This window comes from Psammomys obesus, unplaced genomic scaffold, assembly GCF_907164565.1.
Source record: "Psammomys obesus unplaced genomic scaffold, mPsaObe1.curated_primary_1811, whole genome shotgun sequence".
Classification (NCBI taxonomy): domain Eukaryota; kingdom Metazoa; phylum Chordata; class Mammalia; order Rodentia; family Muridae; genus Psammomys; species Psammomys obesus.
This window is the reverse complement of record NW_026596134.1, coordinates 7,959,330-7,965,035: the sequence shown is the minus strand read 5'-3', so window position 1 is coordinate 7,965,035 and position 5,706 is coordinate 7,959,330.

Sequence of the window (5,706 nt, the reverse complement as noted above, 5' to 3'; positions counted from 1 at the left end):
GATTCAGGTCTGGGAAAACCTAGGACCCAAGCCCCTGCACTGGAAGGAGCTCCTTTCCTTACAGGCAACCCCAGGACCCCTGAGATACAGAGCACGAACCCCTCCCTCCAGAAGGTCTGGAAAGGGTACGGAAAAATGGGAAGAGTCTTGAATAGAGAGGAGGGGTGGGACACTGGACAGGAGAGGGGGGAAGCTTTCCTTCAAAGAAATGTGCTTGTGTCCTTGCTTGCTTGCTTGGCTTGGAATGAACAGCCAGCCTCGTAGGCCCCCTAGTGGCCATTTGGGAGAAGACAGTGGCTGGTACGGGTTTTCTCCGTTAAGACTGGATAGTGGTAGCGTTTGTGAAGCGACTGTGGGTCTCAGTCATTCACACCCTTGCTCTTTCTTGCCTGTCACCCTAGTAAAGCAGTGCACATCTCAGCAGAGAAGGCAGAGACTGGTGTTCCAAACACACAGAGAAAGTAGATCTTGCGCTGTTTTGAGACAGGGTGTAAGACTCCATGCCCAGAAAGGAAGCAATTCTATTCTTTCTTAAAAAAAAAAAACAGATTTGTGTGTGTGTACATGCACCTATCACAGCACATATGTTTGAGAGTCAGTCCTCACTGCCCACCGTCTTGTGGGGGGCTCTCGTTTCTGCCATTTTGCGGGGTACTCCAGGCTAGCTGGCCCAGAGCGCTCACCGGATTCTCCTATCTCCATTCCCACCTTGTCTCGGGAGTGCCGGGGCTATAGAAACATCAGGCCCTTGGTGGTTTCGGCGCTCGGACTCAGGCTTGCAGGCTTACACAACAAGTGCTTTTACCTAGTGATCCGTCTTTCCGGCTCTAGAGCACAGAATGTTAGACAGAGAGAAAGAGAGAATCCACTCTTGTATCGCTCAATCTGCCCCTACGGGTGTTTATGGGAACCCCGCGTAAGCGTGCTTACACATGCATGCCACATTCACGTAGAAATTCTTTTTACTTTAATTAATTAATTAGTTAATTAATTAACATCCTGTCTGCAGTTTCTTCCCACACCATCCCCTCCTCCCCCCTTTCTCTTCAGAAAAGGGAAGGCTTCTCACGGACATCAACCAGCCTTGGCATATCAAATTACTCTAAGACTAGGCCCATCTTCTTCTGTTGAGGCTAGGCTAGACAAGGCAGCCCAGGAGAAGGAAAGGGTCTCAAAGGCAGGCAACAGAGTCAGAGACAGCCCCTGCTCCTGCTGTTAGGAGTCCCACATGAAGAGCAAGCTGCACATCTATTACCTATCACATTAAAATTCTTACATGCTGGCTCTATGCATATGTAATTTTTTAGAGAGTCTCACTATGAAGTTCCGCTAGTCTGAAACTCACTATGTAAACCAGGCTGGCCTTGAACTCACAGAGATCCTCCTCCTCCCCCACCTCTGCCTTGAGTGCTGGAGCTAAAGTACCACTGCCTCAGGCAAATCTTTATTTAATTCTTATCAAACACTAAAGACATAGACAGTGTATGACCGTTTGAAAAGTAAGAAAACTGAGACTTCGAAAATAGGCCAGAGGAGCCCCACGGCATCTACACTGGCTTCAGGGGAACTGGCTCCACAGGGTCACAGTTTGCTTAGAAATTCACTACCTCCCAGAGAGACACACAATAAAGAGGGGAGAGTGTTGTTCTGCTTCTGTCGCTGTGAGAAAAAAAAAAAAATACCCACAGCAATGAACTTGTTGAAAAGCTTCCCGGGACTCACAGGTGGCCATCTCCACCCTGATCAGCAGGCCCTGTTGCTTTGGGCCTTCAGCGTACAGCACCTATAGTGGAAGCAGATGACAAAGAAAATGGCTTACCCAGGTCAGGAGACAGAGAAGAGGAGGAGGGTCTGGGGCCCCCACAATTCCCCCTCTGTGGCACACCCCCGGAAGCTTGAAAAACCACCGCCAACCTCACTGTCTCCCAACAGCACCCCCCTGGGGATCAAGGGGTCACACGTGTGTGTCAATGCGTGTCTAATGCTCTTATACTACCGGACCTGGCTTTCCTCACTAACCCTCTCTGTAAACAAGGATCAGCCTCAGGGTCCCCCCAGCCGTAAGGACTGGTCAGGAGTGAGTCATGGTGCCAGGCTTGGCATCCAGATGTGCATGCAGCACCCATCGCCAGGCTGTATTCCTCCACCCCTGCTGCCTAGCAGGACTGTGTCCTGAACCCTTCATGCTTGTCCAAAAGGTTGACAGTGGTGTTCCTCTCCCCCTCAGCCAAGTGGGCACATGTAACCCTTTGAAAGGAGTGTTACCAGCCTGAGGGAGTTCTTTGTGGATAAACACGGTGCTGTGCAGGTAGGTTCCCATGGTGAAGCTGACAGCTCAACTACCACTTCCTCCATGACCCAGAGCCACAGTGCACAGTGCAACAGATGAAGCCTACTGGCAACGCCGCCATCTTGTCTTCCCCAAGCTGGGCATGGTGAGGCAGCTGGAGGGTGGGCTGCTGTCGGAGATACTGATGGAGTGACCGCATTCTAGGTGTGGATACGTCCTGAGGGTGACGAGATCTTGGGGACTGGCAGTGTCCAAGGGAAGTAATGCTCTAAGGGTGACAATGGCTGGGAGGGAGGTGATAAAGTCTTGATGATGAGAGCTCACTGGGAGCAACCTAGGTGGTGTCAGTTCCCTAAGGAGTGACAGAGCCCCAGGGGGTGACACTGCCCTAGGGATGACAGTTCTCTGGAGGGGAGGTCCTGCCTCAGGAGCTCTGCAGAAAATTTAAACGGTAGCTAAGCTGATGGATGAATGTCTAGGTGAACGGGGCATAATGATACATAGGTGGGCAATTCAAGCTAGTGTTACTTTTTTCGTTCATAGTTGAGGGATCATGAAAGAGGTGGAAGAGGTCACACAGGTAGAATGCAGCAGAGCAAGTATTCAGGTATGTTTTCTCACAAAGCCTTGACTTTTCTGTTCCATTCATTTGAAATGCTTGCTGGTGGTTCTCAGAGTTGAGTGCGCATGTCCTGTGGAGCTTACTCAAAGGTGGATCCAACATCTCTGGGGTGGGACTGAGAGCTTGTGTTTCCCACAAGGCCTCAGTAATACTGAGGTTGCCGGTGAGGTAACCATGTCCCGAATGAAAGGTACTGTATGTTCTTGTCCCCATAACTTCCAAAGGGATGACACCTATGTCATTGGTAGGAGGAGAAGTGGCTGCAGCACCCCCCCCCCATCCATTTGTGGAGCTCATTAAATCTTTTGATGATTCCTATTTGAAGTCTGCAAACTTTGATTTAGAGTCACCTGTCAATTATCATGTAATAAAGATGAGGGGGGAAATTACTTACAAGACTCAGAACATTCCTGAGACTTATAGTAGTCACAAGATTGCTTACCTAAATAGTAAGAACTCCGGGAGCAAGACCTTCTCACTGACCAAGCTGCTGTCAGGAAGCTCCAGAAATACTGTTTTCATGATTTATCACTCATGTTGGGGTCAACTCTCTGGCAATGCAGCTGCCCTTGAATCACCCTGTGCCTGTAAGTAAGTCCTCACCCATGGTCTGTAAGTAGCCCCAGTAAATTCACTGGCTCACAAAGCTAGACCTTAGTGGAATTGTTTCTTTGGTCTGTGATCGGTGCCCTATCTAGGTTGAAGAGGTATTTGCTCATATCTCCTCCGGAAAAAAGTTACACAACACAGTTATTTCCTGAACAGAGGCCAACAGAACCTTAGATGTGTTGGGGAGGACTAAGAGCAGATCTTCCGCCATGCTGAGACATGTGACTAGATGATCCATTTAGTGGCGGAGTGTCCTCAGGGACAATCCCAATATGGCTACCTGTCCCCACCCACCCACACTCCATCATCTGGGATGTGCTAGAACACACACCCAAGGCTGGGTGAGTCATCTAAGAATGGAAACATCTGTGGGGAGAATTCCGGAGCGGCCGTCTTCTTTGTTGTCTTCTCTGTTGTGTTACGGAGTGGTGTGCTTGTTCAATGGGTGGGGCGCCCTGGGTGAACTTGAAACTGGTGGAAGGCCTAGGGAATGGGCTGTGCTCCCTCACAGTAACCTCTGTGCAACTAGACCATCAGTAAGCTGTCTCTGCATGACCACTGCTGGGTGGACGTACAAGTGAGGTGAGGATGGCTGCAGGGAGGGGACTACAATGGGAAGGTGACATGGCTTCTGATTTCGTGGGTAAGTTGGATGGAAAGAGAATTGTGGTGTCAACTTATTGAAGGGAGAGCCAGCTCTATAAGAGCAGGAGAGAACAAGGAACTTCCTCACTGTAACATCCACCTGTGTCAGCTGACACATCATCATCAAGGTTGCACGGAACCAGCTACCTGGCTCCCAGGGTTGCTCGGAGCTTGCTTATCTTGTTCCCAGGAATTGTGCAGAGCTTACGTATCTTGTTCCCAGGAACAGAGCTCCCTGATGCAAAGCTTGCCAAGGTCAGTCTTTCAGAAGCTGACTGACTGCCAAAGTCAGAAGGCAAAACTTTATTTAGCAGAGACCACTACTCAAGCTCAACCCCAAACAGCAAACACACACTCCGTTTTGGCTAATCAAATCCACTCTGGCTGCCACAGAGGATGACATGGAAGCGTCAGGTTGCTGTTTCTTTTTTTGTTTTTTGTTTTTTGTTTTATGTGTGTTGGTGTTTTGCCTGTGTGTACATCTTTGTGAGGGTGTCAGATCCCCTGTAACTGGAGTTACATACAGTTAAGAGATGCCATGTGGGTGCTGGGAATTGAACCTGGGTCCTTTGAAAGAGCAGTCAAGTGCTCTTAATTGCTGAGCCATCTCTCTAGCCCTGGCTTGCTGTCTTTTACAGCTGAGGAGTCAAAAGGGAAAGAGTTAGATCTGTGCTAAAGAATTCTTCCTGGAATCCAAACATTTGGGTTCCATGGGAAGAATTAGAGAGGAAGAGGAGAGTATGGTAGACATGATAGGAGTTACCTCTCAGATCCATCCTTTTATGAAGAGGAAGGGGAAATCCATGAATCTGCAGACAGGGTCTCAGAAATGGCCCAGAGTGAGAAGCTGATAATCAGGAGATATCCAGAACCGGAACTTCTTGAAGTGGCAAACACTTTAAGATTTTGTTTTACTGTTCTAGAAGGATATTAATTCAACTCTAGAGGGCTTCTCTGCCCCGGCTAGTTCCCAAGTCATGGAGATGCAGCCCCTTGGATTTATGAAAACTTTGAGGCACAGTGGCTGGTCAGGTATCAACCCTCCAAGCTATTTTGCTTTTTCCCAGCTACATACCCTGTTACTTGCCATAATAGTTCTTGCCTGGATTGCTTCTGTTCCATCTGTCTGTCCTAAGGACAAACTTGGCCACTGCTCATAGTCCTACTGCTCGATGGGGGCTTCCTGCTCTCTGGCTTCCTCTCCTGATACCTCTCTCTCTCTCTCTCTCTCTCTCTCTCTCTCTCTCTCTCTCTCTCCCATGGTCCCTCTCAGACCCCAAGTCCAGGAACTTAAGCCCCGTCTACTTCTCTTATGCCCAGACACAGGCTTCAGCATCTTTATTAACCAATCAGGGATAACTTGGAAGCAAAGTTGTACGGCATCACTTGGTGTTCATGACAATGTGCTCATCTGGGCTGTAACTAGATCTTGGGGGGCCAGTAATTAACAATTAAATACATTAGCAGCACCAGACCATCCACCAACAAGTTAGGTGTGTGTGTGTGTGTGTGTGTGTGTGTGTGTGTGTGTGTGTGTGTG